Source organism: Cavia porcellus, unplaced genomic scaffold (genome assembly GCF_034190915.1).
Source record: "Cavia porcellus strain 051 isolate PalLab524CR breed Dunkin Hartley unplaced genomic scaffold, mCavPor4.1 scaffold_34, whole genome shotgun sequence".
In the NCBI taxonomy this organism is placed as follows: domain Eukaryota; kingdom Metazoa; phylum Chordata; class Mammalia; order Rodentia; family Caviidae; genus Cavia; species Cavia porcellus.
The window spans coordinates 10,350,001-10,367,033 of NW_026947517.1; the positions used below are offsets into that span (position 1 = coordinate 10,350,001).

At 39.6% G+C, this 17,033-nt stretch overlaps 1 pseudogene; it reads right to left on the bottom strand.

Moving 5' to 3' along the window:
* The window catches only part of LOC100718059 (alcohol dehydrogenase 1-like), a 113,192-nt pseudogene that overhangs the window by 41,517 nt on the left and 54,642 nt on the right, over positions 1-17,033 (bottom strand).

Genomic DNA, 17,033 nt, shown 5'->3' on the forward strand with positions numbered 1-17,033 from the left:
ATTAAGCTTCTCACATTCTCACCCTTCATAAGCCCTGTCAGTCAGGGAGCTACTGAGGGCAAAGGTAAGCACCTGTATCCTGACTTCCTTCACCTGTAGGAAGACAGCCTTGAATTTTCAATAATGCTTAATATTTTTCTATTAATTACTGTCAGATTGGTGTATTAACATCTATTTCTTACGGTACTGCCACCCTTCTAGACAGATGGGTGAAAATCACTGAAAGCATTTTCATATCCTTTTAAGCTCTCACCTGCCACAAAGACTCAGAATCTGATCCTTTCTGTTATGCAGTGGTTCTTTCCTGTTTTACTTTAATTTTCCTTCAAACCTAACCTATGTCAGCTATGCCATGATCTAGATAATAACAACAACATCTGAACTGAATTTCCTACCCTTCTTTTCACTCCCTGATTATAACTTGTCACTCGCCTTTGGTTATCATTCGAAAACACTAATGATGCTTTTATACTCAAACACCTTAGCCAAGTCTTGCATTTTTAGTACGATAAGAAAATACTGATACTGTGAATGATCCTCCATACTAGAAACAAGACAAAAGGATGGCTAAATTTTTAGAAATATTTTAAAACATATTGAGATGGAATGAAAACAAAGAATCTAAAAAACCGTACACAAAGTAGAGCAGAATGCAGCAGACCTCGGCTCATGAAAGCAGAACTCAGAGCTGACACACTGTTAAAAGGTGAACTTCATTGAAATGCAGCAGCTGCTCAGGACAAGGAATGCTGATGTGCATGTGGCATATAAACAAGCAAGGAGTGCTATGAGCAGACCCCACTGGTGCAGACTTAAGGAACAAGAAAGTCCAGTGACTGGAGAGGACATTTCATCTCTCATCTCAATGGCCATTGCCCAGTGGGCATCATCTCAATAGACACTGGTACTGACAACAGACAACAGAGAAATGCCACCGTGCTGGAACAGGAAGACTCCCTCTGACCCTCCCTTGCAAACAGGATCACATGCTTAATGGCTCAGCCACTAAGGAGATGCAAAATAAACCACAGCGAGATTCCACTTCATGCCTATGAAAGCAACATAATCAAAATAAATTAAGGTCACAAGTCTCAGTGAGAGTGGGGAGAAACCATAAGAGCTACAGCCACTGGCAATGTGGTAGGAAAGAGCCATCTGCTAGCACAACTTGCCATCGGTGCTGAGAAAGGAGCCACAGGATTTCACATTTTCCTGGATGGGCTTCTGGCTTGCTTTGGTCCCACTGGTTTATATCCCTCTGATCCTCCTCTTTGGAAGAGGCAGGGTATGCATGAGAGGATGAATTGTCAGAAAAGATATAAATAGCTACTATACCATGTGCTGGATACTATAGTTTTTTGAAGCAGGATGTTAAGCAAGTTCAAAATGTGGGATGTTTAGATACATTACTTTATTGAATTTGCAAGCACGTAGATATTGCTATAGTTTGAGGATGATTTTTGCCTTATCATCATCCCATAGTTACAAGGAACCTGAACTAAATTCAATATATTTTAAAAGTCAAATGGAAACTCTCAGGGTTTCCCCCTTTTATCCTTGAAAGAATAACTACCCCAAGCTACACAATGTGCTTTAGAAAAATTAGTACCCAGAATGTTCCTGGAGCATGGTAATCCTTTGGGCTGTACATATCCTGGGGACCACTAATTCACAATGGCTCATTTTGCATACAGCCCTACAATGATAAACTGGAGACTTGGGGTTATCAAAACCTCCTATTTGAAATTTCCCATTGACTCTTCAGAGCATACAGTCACCTATGCCCTCTTGAGTCATCCAAGATCCTTCTTAGCCTGTGACCATTTACACCCTCTTGAGTCTGCCCAAGTGTAATCCTTTGCTAGCCCCACCTATCACCATATACACCTGATAAATAATGGCTTCTTTGGGAGTGGAGAGGGCCGATCCAGATTGATTTCCCAGCCACTGACACAATACTATCCTTGTCTGTTATTTTTCTCAAACACACTCTTAAGATAGACAATTGGGACTCTTGGCTGGGCTCCCCATACATACAATTTTTTTTTTCTTAATCTGTATGTGCAGATTAATTCTTCATGTTTTGACTGGTCTTTTTCTCTTCCCCAAGAACTGAAGGAGCCCTACTGCTGTCATCCGAGGCAGACAGAGACCACTGTAAGCCACGCCCTCAGCACAGATGCATCCAGTGACTCGGCCCTGCTACTGACAGCAACCACTGTGCCCTGTGCTTTCCCACGCATCATCCTTGGGCAGCCACTGCCTCCTGTCTGCTCTCAAGCCTTGTCCTTGGCAGGACAACCCCGTTTCACTGAGCTCTCCTCCTCATGACCCTGATTCAGACCTCACAACGTGTGTGAGAGGAACCGTCTGGTCCAAGTGCACGACTAGCCCTCTCAGGGTTGTTCTGAAATAAACGTGACCTGTTGCGCTTGTGTCTTTGTCTCTTGTTCTCCTTTTTCCCTAACAGAGCAGTGCTACATTCCTAAGGTCAATTCCATCTTGTCAGTGTTCTGTATCTTTCTTGCCTTCATCATATTTTCATAGTTTTCCTTTTACATTATACCGTGGGTGTTTCTTAATCTTGGTTTCCAAATGACACTTTATTTTTATTTTGTGGGGCAACTGTGTGTTCTTCAAGGTCTCCAATATGAATTTAATGCTGCCTTTGCTGCTTTAATGTCACGTATCCTCAAATACATTTGAAAATATTGTAGCCTATGGTCATAAAGAGATGTCCATTTTGGTTATGAGAATAACATTTCATGAGAACTTTCATTTAATGCCTATACTTTGACTAATGAGTCAGATCTTAAGATTTTTATTTGCTTATTGAGGAACCATGTAATTTGGATATAGGTCACTTTTTAGGTCTACGATATTGTGCAATTTGACAGATTTATGCAGCCCTTAAACATCATCACAACAAATACCTTAAATGTTTCAATTAGTTCTTATTTTATCCTGACCTTTTACCCTTAACTATAACAACATATCTGATTCATCTTTATAACTTTACAGTTTTTACTAACACAGTGATGCTTCAGTTCAAGAACTTAATTCTTTCCACAATTCTGTTCACAAACCAAATTGGTCAAAAACTGAAAGTTTAGGTTCAGAGTTGACTTTGTGGTGAAATTTGATTCTATTCTAACCCAATTTGTTGTGAGCAGAATCATGGAAACAGCTTAAGTTAAGCTTGCAAGCTGAGCTACTGCTGTATGACATAACTGGAATCACATAACTGTAGTTTTAAGTTTGATTTTTTTTTCCTTAACACAGTGCAACTGAGTTGTAATTTGTTACACATATCAATAGTTTTTTCTTTTTATTATTCAATAATATTCCTTTATATGAATGTATCTGAATTTGCTCAACTATTCGCCAGCTAGGGAGGGTTTTTTCTTGTTTTTCTGTGTAATAAAACTGCTACAAACACTCATGCACCTATCTGTATTTATTTCTCTTAGTTAAAAACTGCCAAGCAGAATTTCTGTTTCATAACAACTGCAAATTTAGTTTTATAAGAAAGCACCAAACTGCTTTTAAAAGTGGCTGAATCATTTTGCATTCAAATCAGAAATATTCTAGCTGTCCTACCTCTTTGGCAGTGGCTGGCATTTTCAGTTTATTTTTAATCCATAGCCATTCCTCCCTTCTTTCAGCCCTATCACGTGGAGGCTCTATTTCCCCACAGAAGATGCAGACTTTAGAATGTCTCTCTTCACCGAGGAAGAGCAGTGATTTGGGTGAGTCTGAATAGCTCTTATCCTACACGTGGCTAAGGGGCTCCCCTGATTGCTAACTGATTGCTCCAATGTCTTAAATACTGCTGTGGAGCACACTTGTTCCACAGACTGTTCTTATTCAATTTGGACTCCTTTGAATGATAGAGTTGAGGTGAGGGCTTACAATTTGTTTTGACCCCAAGAAATCTCCTGTGTCCTAGTCTCTCTGTAAATCCAGCCAATTGTGGCAGGGAAAGGAGGAGCTGCTCCATTCCTGTCAAGTTGGTCAGCTTTCAGGTTCCCAACATTGCCTGCTTGTCACAGGGACTCTGCTGACATGAGGATGGGACTCAGGTTTTGAGTTGGAGTGGTGCCACCATTGCTAGGCTTCAGTCAAAGTCCTGACTGTCCTGCATGTCTGCTCCGAGGTCATCTAGCACTGTGGGGGAGGTGGCATCTTGCTAATTCTGGGTCAGCATGGGATTTCAGAGTCTCCATTAGGGTTATGGGGAAATACTCAGTATCAACTGGTGAGGATGAAATTCCAAGTTCACAGCTTGACCTTATCCAGTAGCATTATGGAGCGGTGAGAGTGGATGCTTTTTTTATAACTTGATAATGCAGATGTTTAAATCCTCCACTCAGATTTCACTAACATGGGAAGAAGTAGAATTACAGCTTTTTTTTTCTGTTTCTTTTGATGAGAAAAGAACAGTTACCACCTAAAAGTTTTCTGTCTTGTAGGCTTCCTTCCTTCTAGTTCTTTGACTAGAAAGCAGACATTTATAGGAGCACAAAGTGCATTTAAGAGAACTTTTGGTGTATACACTGAGAATGTTTATAGTTGTAATGTAGCACATATATTGTAAGCACTTAAGGTAGTTTTCTGGCAGAAGTAGAGCCAAAGACTTATCTTTTTATTATTCTTGTCTTCTGCATTTGGCTAAGGATCCAAGCAATGATTCCCTCAAACCCTACTAGTTGCCCGTGCATCATCCATGTTCATATCTGGAGAATCAGCACACCAAGATACCAGCCATTGTGTGACAAATGCCATCAGCAATCAATGTGGCATTAAACTACTTATCAACTATACAAGTGGAGCAGAGAAAGGAATTGACTCAGGTCCACTCTAAGGCTGCAGGCCTACAGTAGATGGATCAGTATATTAAGAGGAAACAGAAAAGATGTGATATTGTTTGCAAAATGCGTGAGTGAGTCAGCATTTGCTCCTCTTCCATTCCAACCAGGAAAGGTTAGCCCAGGCCATTTCATGTTTTGTTTGTACTTAAGAAAGGAGCCTATCAAGAAAGTTATTTCTGAAATGACTCAACTCACATACACAGGGTGGAGAAGCATTCCATACAATGTTTTTTTAAAAATATAAGCTGAATTGAGACCTTTCCAAAATAAATTTTAAAAATCTAAAGTGAGATTGTGACAAACATGGAGGTGTAGCCTTGTAATCCCAGCACTCAGGAGGCTGAAGAAACAGGATTCTAAGTTTGCACCTGGTCTGGCAACTAAGAACCGGCCTTGAAATGAAAAATTTCAAAAGCCTTAAAGGTAGCTCATTGAGAAAACACTTGGATTCAGTCCCCAGTATTACTATCACCACCACCACCAAAAAGAGAGAGAGAGAGAGAGAGAGAGAGAGAGAGAGAGAGAGAGAGATCTTTGGTTTAGATGCAAGGTCATTATTGGCTCTTCAACAAAATCTTGTTGCTTCTCTTCAAAATTTAGGTCAAAATGTATGTCTGTGTTCAAAATAGTTAATTTTATTTAATAGCTTCATTTCTTAAAATTCTAGGAGTCCTCTCTTTCTAATTCTGGCCTTTATGTATTGTAATTAAATTACCCAAATGATAAAGAAGAACAAAGATCACGCTTGGAGATAGTCAGTTTTCAATCTTCATTATCTGACTCTCAATATAAGAGGACACATCCGATGCTGAAAAACAAAAAACGCAAGTATTGAAGCTACCAACTTTCCTGTCAAATACACATCATACAAAAGAATTCCAGGTCATGTGCTTTAAGGGACAGACTTGTCCACCCATGTTTACTTCTTATCTGTTAACCCTTCCTCACCCCACAGACATCAGAAAGTGTCTCTGGGATTAGATCCAGTGGGTCACTGGCAATTATGATTAGCAAAGAAACTAAGGGAGGAGGATCCATGACCTGTTACCTGTCTTGGATACAGTCATAGGTTTATTTCCCTCTGACTCCTAATCGCTCCAGCTGCCTGCATTTTAGTCTAGTAAGAGAAGGAGCTTCCCACAGGTCCTCTCTGGTTTCTAAGTGCTGCATAAGGGCCATCACCATCTTCCATCTCAAACTGAACTCCTTTCATTCCCCATTTCCCGTGGCACTATGCCCTTACTGTTAACAGCTGTCAGACTGCTCTCTACCAGGAAGAATAACATACACTGAAAACTAGAAAGCTTCTGAGATATGAACAGTATTCTAAACCCACTGTTCTAAAGCATTTGCATTAGGGAATTTTGTTCATTAATTAATGTTCTTATTTACTGATTTATTTAAACAAAATTTTTTATTGAGCAGCTTCCATGTTTGAGGCATTTACTTGCTGCTAGGTTTATAATTAAAAATGTGACATTCAAGAATTCGCCTTTCAAGGTGAACTAAGGGATATAACCGCAGGTACGTTCAAGTGTGTAGGATGAAAAACCATATTACTGAGCTTTTGTTGGATCATTGAATGGAACTGTCCCCAATTTCACTGTATGAATGTCCACTTTATATGCTTTAATTTTGTAATTTGGATAACTGTTTCTAGGAAGATAATATGTAACCTATTAACTGGTGATTTCTTACTGTATATTTTTTCTTGAAATATTGTATTATTTGTACTCTTTTACTGCTTTGTTTCTTTAAATGTCCTTTCTTTTTTCTCTTTAAATAAAAAAAAGAATTCTCCTTTCAAATAACTAGTCAGGTGATCACAATAGAGCATCTTACGTGTTAGCATGGGGAAAGTATGGGTGGCATGCGTACAAGGTGCTTGAAGAGCTCACTATGCCGGTGCTGGAGGGTGTGTAGGAGTAAAGAGCCATGGAGTCTGCCTGGGTGGGCATGGCTGGGCTGGCCCAGCATGAGGGATGTTGGGTGTGAAGGTTCAGGGTCGTAGATGCCTCCTTCATCCCAAGAGCAGGATGGGAAGGACTGAAAGAGGCTTCATGAGACTGAGGGGCTGAGCACAAGAGGTAAAATGATGGAATGTGAAAATATCATGAAAGATGCACACACAGGACGGAGCAGTGAGCATCTAGGAGCATCTGCTCAGCCGGTGGCTGTGTGATCTTGGAAAGCGGCCTATACTTCTTCAGGTCTTAAGTTTCTTTTCTTTTTTGAATATTATAAAATGCATTTATTATTTTTGATGAAAATACAAAGATTTTCAAATGTTCTTAAACAAATAATTATGAAAAACTTATTCCAGAAAGTAAAATACAAATTGCAACTGTAACCACTAGATTGCCTTTTGTAATTTTACCCTAACCCTAAGAAACAAAACAATAACCTGAATTGTTACCAGCACGAGAACTGAATCATTTCAACATAAATCTAACACATTCCTTTCAGGGTTCCTCTTCTACGAAGTGCGTTGATCAGTTTAATCATGAATAACACTGAGTAACAGAGCAAAAGGAACCCAGTCATCAGCTGTGACCCATGCCCCCCTCCAATTACATCACAACAAAGCTGACGGTTTGGTCAGGCTCTGAATCCCTCATGATCCCAACACAAACCTTGTAAGCAAAGACTATGATCTGTCATACAACTGTGCACAAGCTGCAGTGCCCTAAGTTTTATCTTTCTATAGGAAATAGTTATTTGATGAAAATATTAAAACACTGCCAGCAGTCCCTAATTTTTGGAGTTTGTCTACCAAACACTTTATGTAAGAACTGACTACACGAAAGCTTCTTTAAAATTCACCTAACAAGTTAGAATCTGAAACCTGCAGGAAAAGATAGTGGGAATTCCTAATCCTAACATATTTTAATTACATTTTTGTTTGTTTTTTTAAACAATCTCACTATACAGGTTAGTCAGGACTTGAACTCATTACGAAGCCAGAATTGGCCTTGAACTTGCAGCAACCCTCCTGCCTTGACCTCCCAAGTACTGGGATTACCTGTGTAGGCACCATGCCCACCTGTCACATTGTAACTTCTACAGGGATATAATGTGTATCTAAACAATTTTGCTCACAGAAGCACTAACTATAAAAGGGATAGTCTTTTAAATAAAAATAAAGAATGAATTGATACCTTTGTTTTATGCACACCATAATAACTAAGATGAATTCATCGTCTATCCTGAATTCACTGTCTACTCCTGTGACCAAAAAAATAAAAAATTTAATGTCATACTGAGTATTTTCTAGCCATTAATTGAGAAGTACTTTTGAAACATTGAAACTGACTTTAAAATAGGTTGGATAGCAGCTATCAAAGCGATTCAAGCATGATTTTGAGGATGCTTTCAGGTACAGATTTGGCCTTCTTTATCAAAAATCTTCATAACTTCGTCAAACACTTTAGCAGAACTGGATGCATCTGTTACTTGACTTTCCCCATTTCTTCAGATGAGTCCATAACTGGCTTCTTTGCCTGAAGCTAAGTCTGAATCCTCTTTTGCAAGCTTCCCCTGTTGTCTTCACCTCCACCACTACTTTCCCCCTCTCGATACAGTTCAATACAGATCTCATTATTACAGTCAAAAAACAACAAAAGATATATCTGCTTTCCATCCATGGTCTTGTTCCAACCTTGCAGGTCATCTTGATTTTTGGAAACCCATCCATCAAGGGTTTATTCTTCTGGGCATTGGCAGCCATTGTCACAGAAGCTGAATATGACCAGCGGTGAGGTGGCCTCAGGTCAGCCCCTGGGAGCTAGGCTCAGCTCACTTCTTGTCTCTAAGTGGTGGGAGGCCTGGGGAGGGGTGGGATGGGAGGAGGGTAGCAGGAGCCCCAGCCCAGCACCAGGAACTCAAGGCCATGGGGCTTAATCTTTTCCATAAATGAAAATGATACCATGTAACCCCAGAGCTTGTATCTATTCAGAACCTATAAAAACCTATGTTCTCAAGGTCATAAGCACAGAGGGTTCTATGAGTGCTTTCCTTTTGTGGGACTCTGGCCTATTCATGCTTTTGTAGCCCAGGAGTTTCTATATGGCTTCAGAGGCCTGGTCTATGTTTTTTTCCTCAGAAAAGTTCATGGAGGTCCGAGTACTGGTTTGCCCTGTTACCACACAGACACTGCCAGTGTTTAAAAGAATGTTAATTAAGTCTAATGTTTCTCACCAGTACCTCATACTCAAAGCAATTCTAGCAAATTAAAGAGGAGAAGGTTGGCTGGGAAGTCACATTGGCAATGTAAACTGCAAGAAGCTTGAGCAAGCTGGTAAACTGCCTTGCTGTAAGGTGAAGCTCTGGATTAGGTTTCAGAGTGGTGAAGAAAATGGCTTAAAATCAGTGGCAAGGGCTCACCAGTGACTGAACAGGTAGTCACAGTTCATGGGAAGGGCAGAAGTAGCAGCTTTTATGTTCTTTTGTGTTTACTCTGTTGAAGTGGCCATCTTATTAATAAAATCATGTTCTCCATGTCAACAATAACTATCCCAATTTCTCAAAAAAGTACATGCATCTTTTTATTTATTCCCACAGTTGTGGTGACTTTAGTTTTTAGATATCTTTGTGAATGCTAAATTGAGTATGCATGAAAATCGATGTCACCTGAATTTCAGTTTTTCTCAGACATTAATGTGTACGTAAGTAATATTGACTTAGTCTCATATCCCAGTTTTTCCAAATGTTTAGCATGCTTATCTTTTCCTATGAAGATGTCCTTCTAATGGACTGTTGGCAAGTTAAGAATAGTCTGTTGTTTTTCTAGTGAATAGATACTAGTGATAGATACTTTCTTACTATCAGAGACCAATAGAATGTAATTATTTGATTAGCACCTGGATATAGCAGTAGATTCCTTAGCTTGAGATTTCTTTAAAGGGGAATCAGATTCAAAATTCTATCAGCCTACTTGGTCACCTTGTCATAGGTCCTGTACTGCTCTCATTTTCTCTGATCTCCATATACATAACAGTAGAGTCAGTATGACATCCAGCAACTGGCTTCAGCACCAAATAAACCAACATTTGTGCTTTGCAGATCCTTTGCTGCTGACTTAATTTCAGTCAGTCTGCTCAATAGACATTATAAATTTCCAACCTAAACTATCACTATTTATATCCATCATTTTAAGGTAGAATTTCAGATCAATATCATATAGTTAGGCTTAAGAAAGGCAAGATAGAGAATCTTAGTTCTCTTTGGAAGCAGAAGTTCTTGCGCTTTTACTTATTTACATGAAAAATATTTTTGCAGCCAAGACCTTTACATTGACTACACAAACAAATCTATCCCTTGCCAACTGTACTGTTTGCTTTTTAGTATGTGCACATTTCAGTCTTTCTCCTGTGGGAATAGAAGAGGGGAGTAGGCAGTACCAGGCATGACCGTGGTGACTGACAGGGAAAACATGACCAATCCTTACACTGTATGATGCACTTAGCGACGTTGCCCTCTGTGGGACCTGTGCATACATGTGCTATGTGCCCCTAGACCCTACAAACTCTAGCTCACCCCAGAAACAAAGCCAACCCCCTGATTGGCCTAGATTATGCCAATCATCAAAGCATTTAGTCTTAGGATTCAGCTTACCATCGTAAGTATGAACAAGTCAAAGGCACCAGGCTGAGAAGATCAGTTTGGCTCACTTGCTCTTCAGCAGTCCCAGCTTTTGCAATATTATAAGTAAAACTCTGATTTGCTTTACTTTCTTTCTTTCTTCCTTTTATTTATTTATTTTTTTGAGTTCCTGATTTCAGGCAGAGTGATCTCTGGTTTTGAGTTGGTCTCCCATCACCTGCTGCATTCCTCCTGAAGTGAGGGCACCAAGCCAGGGCAGTGGGGTGTCTCCTAGCCTCCCAGACTCCTGCATGCTGCACCTGGCTCTTGTAACTAGTCCCAGTATCTATACCTAGAATCTTCACGTTACGGGTCTACAGGTCCCCAAGACTCATCCCAGTGGTGACTTTCTGAGTACTCGTCTCACTTTGTTTAGTAAGAAACTAAGTCTTTGTGCCCTAATCCTTGAGTCATGGATGCTCTGACCAGGAATAATATTCAGCTCTATACTTCAGTTGTTTATGTACTATATATTGTGTCTTTCCCTCCAGAGCACCAACTGCCTGAAGACACCATTACACTTAGTTCCATTTTCTCTGTGGCTCTAGCACAAGATCTTGATAGAAAGTTCAGTGACTGTTTTCGGAATAGAAATGTCTGAAATATCAAATAGTAAATTTTTCAAACAATTTTGGACAAAGTGGAACATATGAGATACCTCACGCTGGCACATATACATATGCATGACTCACACACAGTACTTACCAGTGTTCACTGCGGAACAGTTCAAATGCCTTGTTAATTTTTTCAAAAGGAAACTGATGGGTTATAAGTGAGTCCGTGTTAAATTTTCTTTGCATATAATCTGTTACCAGTTTAGGAATACAGGATCTTGTTTTATACTCTGCAGAAGGAAAGGAAAAGGTAATGACATAAAAACTACCAAAACTGACCAAAAAATCCAATGAACTATTAATGTAAAAGGTTGATAAAGGCATTGTTAGCAGATAGTTGCTTACTTTGGATCCATTTCCTAAGCATAAAACATGAGGTTATTTATTCCGTAGGACAATCCACTAACTGCTCAGTTAGTAGGGTGGCCCAGATGTCCTAGAAAAGCCCTAGCCAGGGGAGCCCTGTGGACTGTGGAGCAGACCCATGCTGTTCTGGTCACAGTGCATGGCCCCATATCTCCTCTTCCCTGCAGGCCCTGCCACACCCTGTGACATCTTACCTTCCAGCTGATGGGCCTGAGTTACCTGTCTCCCTCCACTAAAGCCTCCATGCACATCGGCCTCACAAACCTCACATTTCAATCCCAGAGATAAATCTGCTCTGCAGATGTACCTCAAAAAGCAGTGCAGTGAGTCACCATGCCTAGGTCTTGGATCCTACTATTTGATCACCAGGATTAAAGCACATATGAATTATCTTTCCTGCTTTTATAACTTTGAGAAGACTTACATTTAGAGAATACAAATATTTTTCGCTGATTATATTAATCATGTTTTCTAATTTCTATATTTTATACCAATTTTGCATTACAAGATCCTGGGGACAGACAGACACTGTCTCCCAAGGTTAACAAATTCTTGGAGACATCAGAGAACTTGTCTAGGGACACACTTTTGATTCACAAACCAACAAAGATCAAAACCATATTGCCACTTTCCCCCGTGCCCCTGTTATCAGGCAGCGGAGACACTATCCTTACCCCTAAATCAGCTCAAAGCCACTTAACAGATAGCCAGGGGTCACCCTCAAAAAACCACTCAAGCTATTGTCTCTGTTCCTTTCCTATAAAAGCCATAATAAAGCTCTGTCTCCTAATTTCCACTTCTTTATGCCTCCTCATGGACCTGGGTGCACCACTGTATGGACTTCCATGGGTAAAAATGGCCCCTGCTCTTGGGACCTGTAGGCAAATGTTCTTTAAAAACAGTTGTATATCTTTCTGTCATCTTCTAGCCTTAGTTAAAGTGGACCCTATTTATATTTTAAGGCACCAATGCACACCTTAGAAAGTGGTAAAGTTGAGCCTAAATCTTTATATACTTAACAAAGTTCTTTACAAATATTGAATGTTTCATTTAGGGCCATAAACAAAATGCTAATTAAGATTGGGCATAAAAGAAAAGTTGGAGCTCTTTAAAATGACAAGTGATACTCTTTATCAGAGCCCTAACTGCAAATATTTTATGTTGCTTAATAAATAAAGAAAAAAAGTGTTTTAGGTTTCTTTTTTAATTTTTAATTTTTTGGAGATACAGTCTCAATATGCAGTTTAGGTTGGCCTTGAGCTCACTTTGTAGCCCAGGTTGATCTCAGACTCCCCACGATCCTCCTGCCTCAGCCTCCAAAGTGCTAGGATTACAGGCATGCACCACCATGCCCAGCAAAAGGTTTATTTTGACTAGTGTATCTGGAGGTTCCAATCTGAGACTGTGGTGATTAGGGCTTCTAAAGGCAACATATTGCCCTGGAAACATTTGGGGGAGAAAACCACTTATATTATGGCCTAGAAGGCAAAGTCAGTTGAAGACCAGACCTGGGTCCCAGCACAATCCCTGCTGAAGCACGGCCCCAGTGAGCTGAGCTTCTCTCTAAAGGCTTCCCAGCTCCACCATGATAAATAAGCCCCAAACATATAGACATGCATGACATTCAGTATAGCGTTGTCCATCTTATTCTTACAGAGCAAATTAGAATGATAGGTAAGGTGAGAATGTTGTGGATAAACCAGCACACAAAATGTACTTTCTGTGTGAGCTGTGTCTCTCTTACAAGTTGCAGCTGCATGGAGGATGTCAAGGCTCGCTGAGCTTTACCATTCTCTAGTTAAAGAATGGGCTGAACTTTCTTTTCCCATCCTTAAATATAATGTCCATCTACCACTTTTAAAATTCCCTTTAGAAGACTTATGGATCAATACCGTGAGAGTTTTTCTAGTCTTCTTTTGTACCAGGGAGTCATCCAGAGACACACCACGGCTCTTCATGACTTAGGGAGTATCAGAATGTGATAAGCATCAAAAAATGTGACTCCCTGAATGCTTATCAAGAATGTTAAACTCGTAAGTTCTTTTGCTGCTATGGGCAATGAATATCTATGTTGGGAGGTAAGCACATGCTTTTCTGTTTTTGATAGACATTTATTTCCTTTCACTGAGGATTATTTTTTCCTGCCTTCCCCCTCATCATTTCTTACCAAGGAGCAGCCAGGGTGTCTGAAATTCTGAGAAAAGAAAAAGAGAGCAGCAGGACCTACCTCCCAAGGTGGCCCCCTTCAGAGTCCTACCCGGAAGAAGCATCAGTGGGTCAAAAGAGAGTTTTGCAGCAGAGGGTGCTACTCCGATAATCACACACACCCCGTAGCTCACGTGGCATGACTCAAAAGCTGCAACCTAATTCCACAAGCAGAACATTAACTTCTCATCCTGACACCATCATAGCCACAGTTCTAAAACATATTTTCAGGATAACAATATGGTAGAAATACCATAGAATTGAAAAGTATGCAGTACGCTCGCAGTGAGTTCCTGAATGAACTGCTTAAATTCAATGTGACTATGATTTTTAATACTTAAGATATAGATAATATTATTACTTAACTAGCACTACACATATTAAGTGGAATAAAATATGAAAATGCATCAACACACCATGAGACACATAAGATGTGCTCAGACTAAAATGAATGACAGTAATTTTATCAAAAACAGGTATAACTCAATGGTAAAATGTGCGCTTATGCGTGCCAGGTCCTGAGTTTAATTCCCAGAATAAAAGAAAACCCCTCAACCTCCCCCAAATGAAACAAAACAGAAAACAATATTAAATTAATTTCATGTCTTTACAAAGCTGATGTGATGAGTATTCATACGTTCACGGCAGCACCCCTCCTAGTGCCCCAAGGTCACACACCATGGTATCAGTGAGTCCAACAGCTTCAAAGGCAAAGTCAACACCACCACCTGTCATTTCCACCACCACCTCCTGGACAGGTCTCTTGAGGTTCTGTGGGTTGAGACAGTCAGTGACTCCGAGTGCTCTCGCCCAGGGAAACTTGTCTTCAATGATGTCAACCCCAATGATCCTGGAGGCACCAGAGGCTTTGCAGCCCATGACAACTGCTGAGCCAATTCCTCCGAGTCCAAAAATCACACAGGTGGAACCTGGGGTGACCTGAAAGTTCAGAGAATAAATTCTAAATTTGGCTTTGACAGTGTAGGAAAGAGCTCTCTGATTGCATGGCTCTGGACTTGACACTGTGTAGTTAGAGTAATGGAGCAAAATTCCAAAGTATATCCTCACCCTGGCAGTGTTAAACACAACTCCAAAGCCTATAGGCACTGCACAGCTCATGATGCAGACCTTATCCAAAGGAGCAGCAGCATCGATTTTTCCCACCGCAATTTCATGGACTACAGTATATTCGGTGAATGTGCTGGTGCCATAAAGATGGTAAATCTTCCTTCCCCTGCATGTAAACCTGCTGGTTCCATCTAACATTAATCCAGTTGGTGAGAGGATACCGTTGCACAGACACACAGAGTGACAAAGAAGAGTTTTAGCTCAAAGTCAGTGCCTGGTACACTGAAAAGTGCACAGGTGAGAAGTCCAACAAATCAAAACTCACTTCTCCTTAACACACATGTTCCCCTTGGGGTGCAAGCAGAATCTACATTCTCCACACTCAGGAAGAAGAAATATTAAGACTTTATCTCCTGAGGAGAGAGAACAAAAAAGCAGTGAACAGCTTGGATGGAGTCACAGAACAAGATTAAAAATATGTTTACTCATAGGAAATTACAGTAGATATTATGAATGTGTTTTAATGAAAATTGTCATTAGTTTTGACATTAATTAATACTTCCCTTTGAAATGAAAACAAATCAATTTTAATACAAATGAATGAAAGATATGAGAATTTTGAGATTTACTTTGGAAGTAAAACAAATTCAAAGATAAAGTTAAGTCAAGAGTGTTAATCAATGTCTGTGATATAAGGCATAATTAGCATCCTAATCAGCATCCTAATCAGCATCCTAAGGCATAATTATCCTAGGGAGAGGCAGTTTACACTTAGTATACTTAATATTTGTGGAAATAGTGAATTAATATTCTAGTGTTAACACTAAAATTTAAACTCATTTTGAAATTGTTGATTACTGGACAGGAATTTAGACACGGCAGCTCCTTAATTCCAGCTCTGCCACTCAGTGGCTAAATCAGCTGAAAAACATAATTATGTCCAAGCTTCTCTTTCCTGATGCTTAAGGTGAGCATAAAATATATATAATATATATGTTAGAGTAATACATCATAAAGTATTTCAAGTATAAACATGGTGAACACAAATTCTGGAGAAAATTGTTATAAATGACATCTGCTCCAATCACTTTAAAAGATCCTTTCAAGTATCTGTGTGCAGAAGCATGTGTGTGTGCAGGAAAAAATCTCTCATACATATTTTCACAGTATAATTACACACACACACACACACACACACACACACCCATATATATATATATATATATATATATATATATATATATATTCAATTCTTAGTTCAACTTTTTGATAAGTAGACTTGCAAACTTTATAGAAAAATTCTTCTTTTTCTTTGAGTCCTTTCAAGCCAAACACAAATTTGGAAAATTCGGAATCTTAGGCTGCCTATATTTTGCACTAAACCTGGTATGCAAGTGAATTTTAATGTTTATGTCAAAATTGAATGATTTCTTCTAACTCTATTATACCTTTGGAGAAAATCAGAGAGTGGATTAGCAAGGGCATCCACACCGTGTCTTCCTCATCTCCTTACCTGGCTGGACAGTGGTTACACCTTCTCCAATACTCTCTATGATGCCAGTTCCCTCATGGCCCAAAATTGCAGGGAGTGGCACTTTGTCTTTCCCTTCCAAGATGTGTTTATCAGTACCGCAGAGCCCAGAGGATACAATCTAAAAAGTAAAAAAAAAAAAAAAAAAAAAAAATGGCTGGATATAAAATACTTTGTTACAAAATTATTGCATGTATCAGAAAAATACAATGCTGCAAAATCTAGAGGCAGAATGTACTCTTGGGTTTTTCATTTTCTTGGGTTTTTCATTTGAGGTACTATCAATTGTGTTCCTATCATACAGCTGTTTCAGAAAAAGAATGCAAGCACTTAGTAAATATGTCTTTGTCTTTATAATTTTCCTTAGACTTCAGAAACATCAGGGACTTGTTTTCTGGCTCCTTGCGTAAAAGATTTATGTGATCAGTGGACGTGAGAAAGCAGACCATTCAAACTCTGGGGTCTATTTCAATACATGCACTCAAGTGGAAGGAGCCCCTGGAAGAGAGCGCTCTGATGCTTCTTCCCCTGCATTACCCTCTACCCGCCATGCAGAGAGACTGAAATGCAAGGCTTTTCATGGTAACTTGCATGTCCTGATCCTAGCACGGTAGTTCATGACATGTCCAAACAGAAGAGTGGAAGGGTTTTTCCTTGAAGACTCTGCCATAGTGCAATTTTTTTTCTTTCTTCCAACTTGTAAGTGGTTTTCAGTTCAAATGGTCAGTTAGCCTGTCA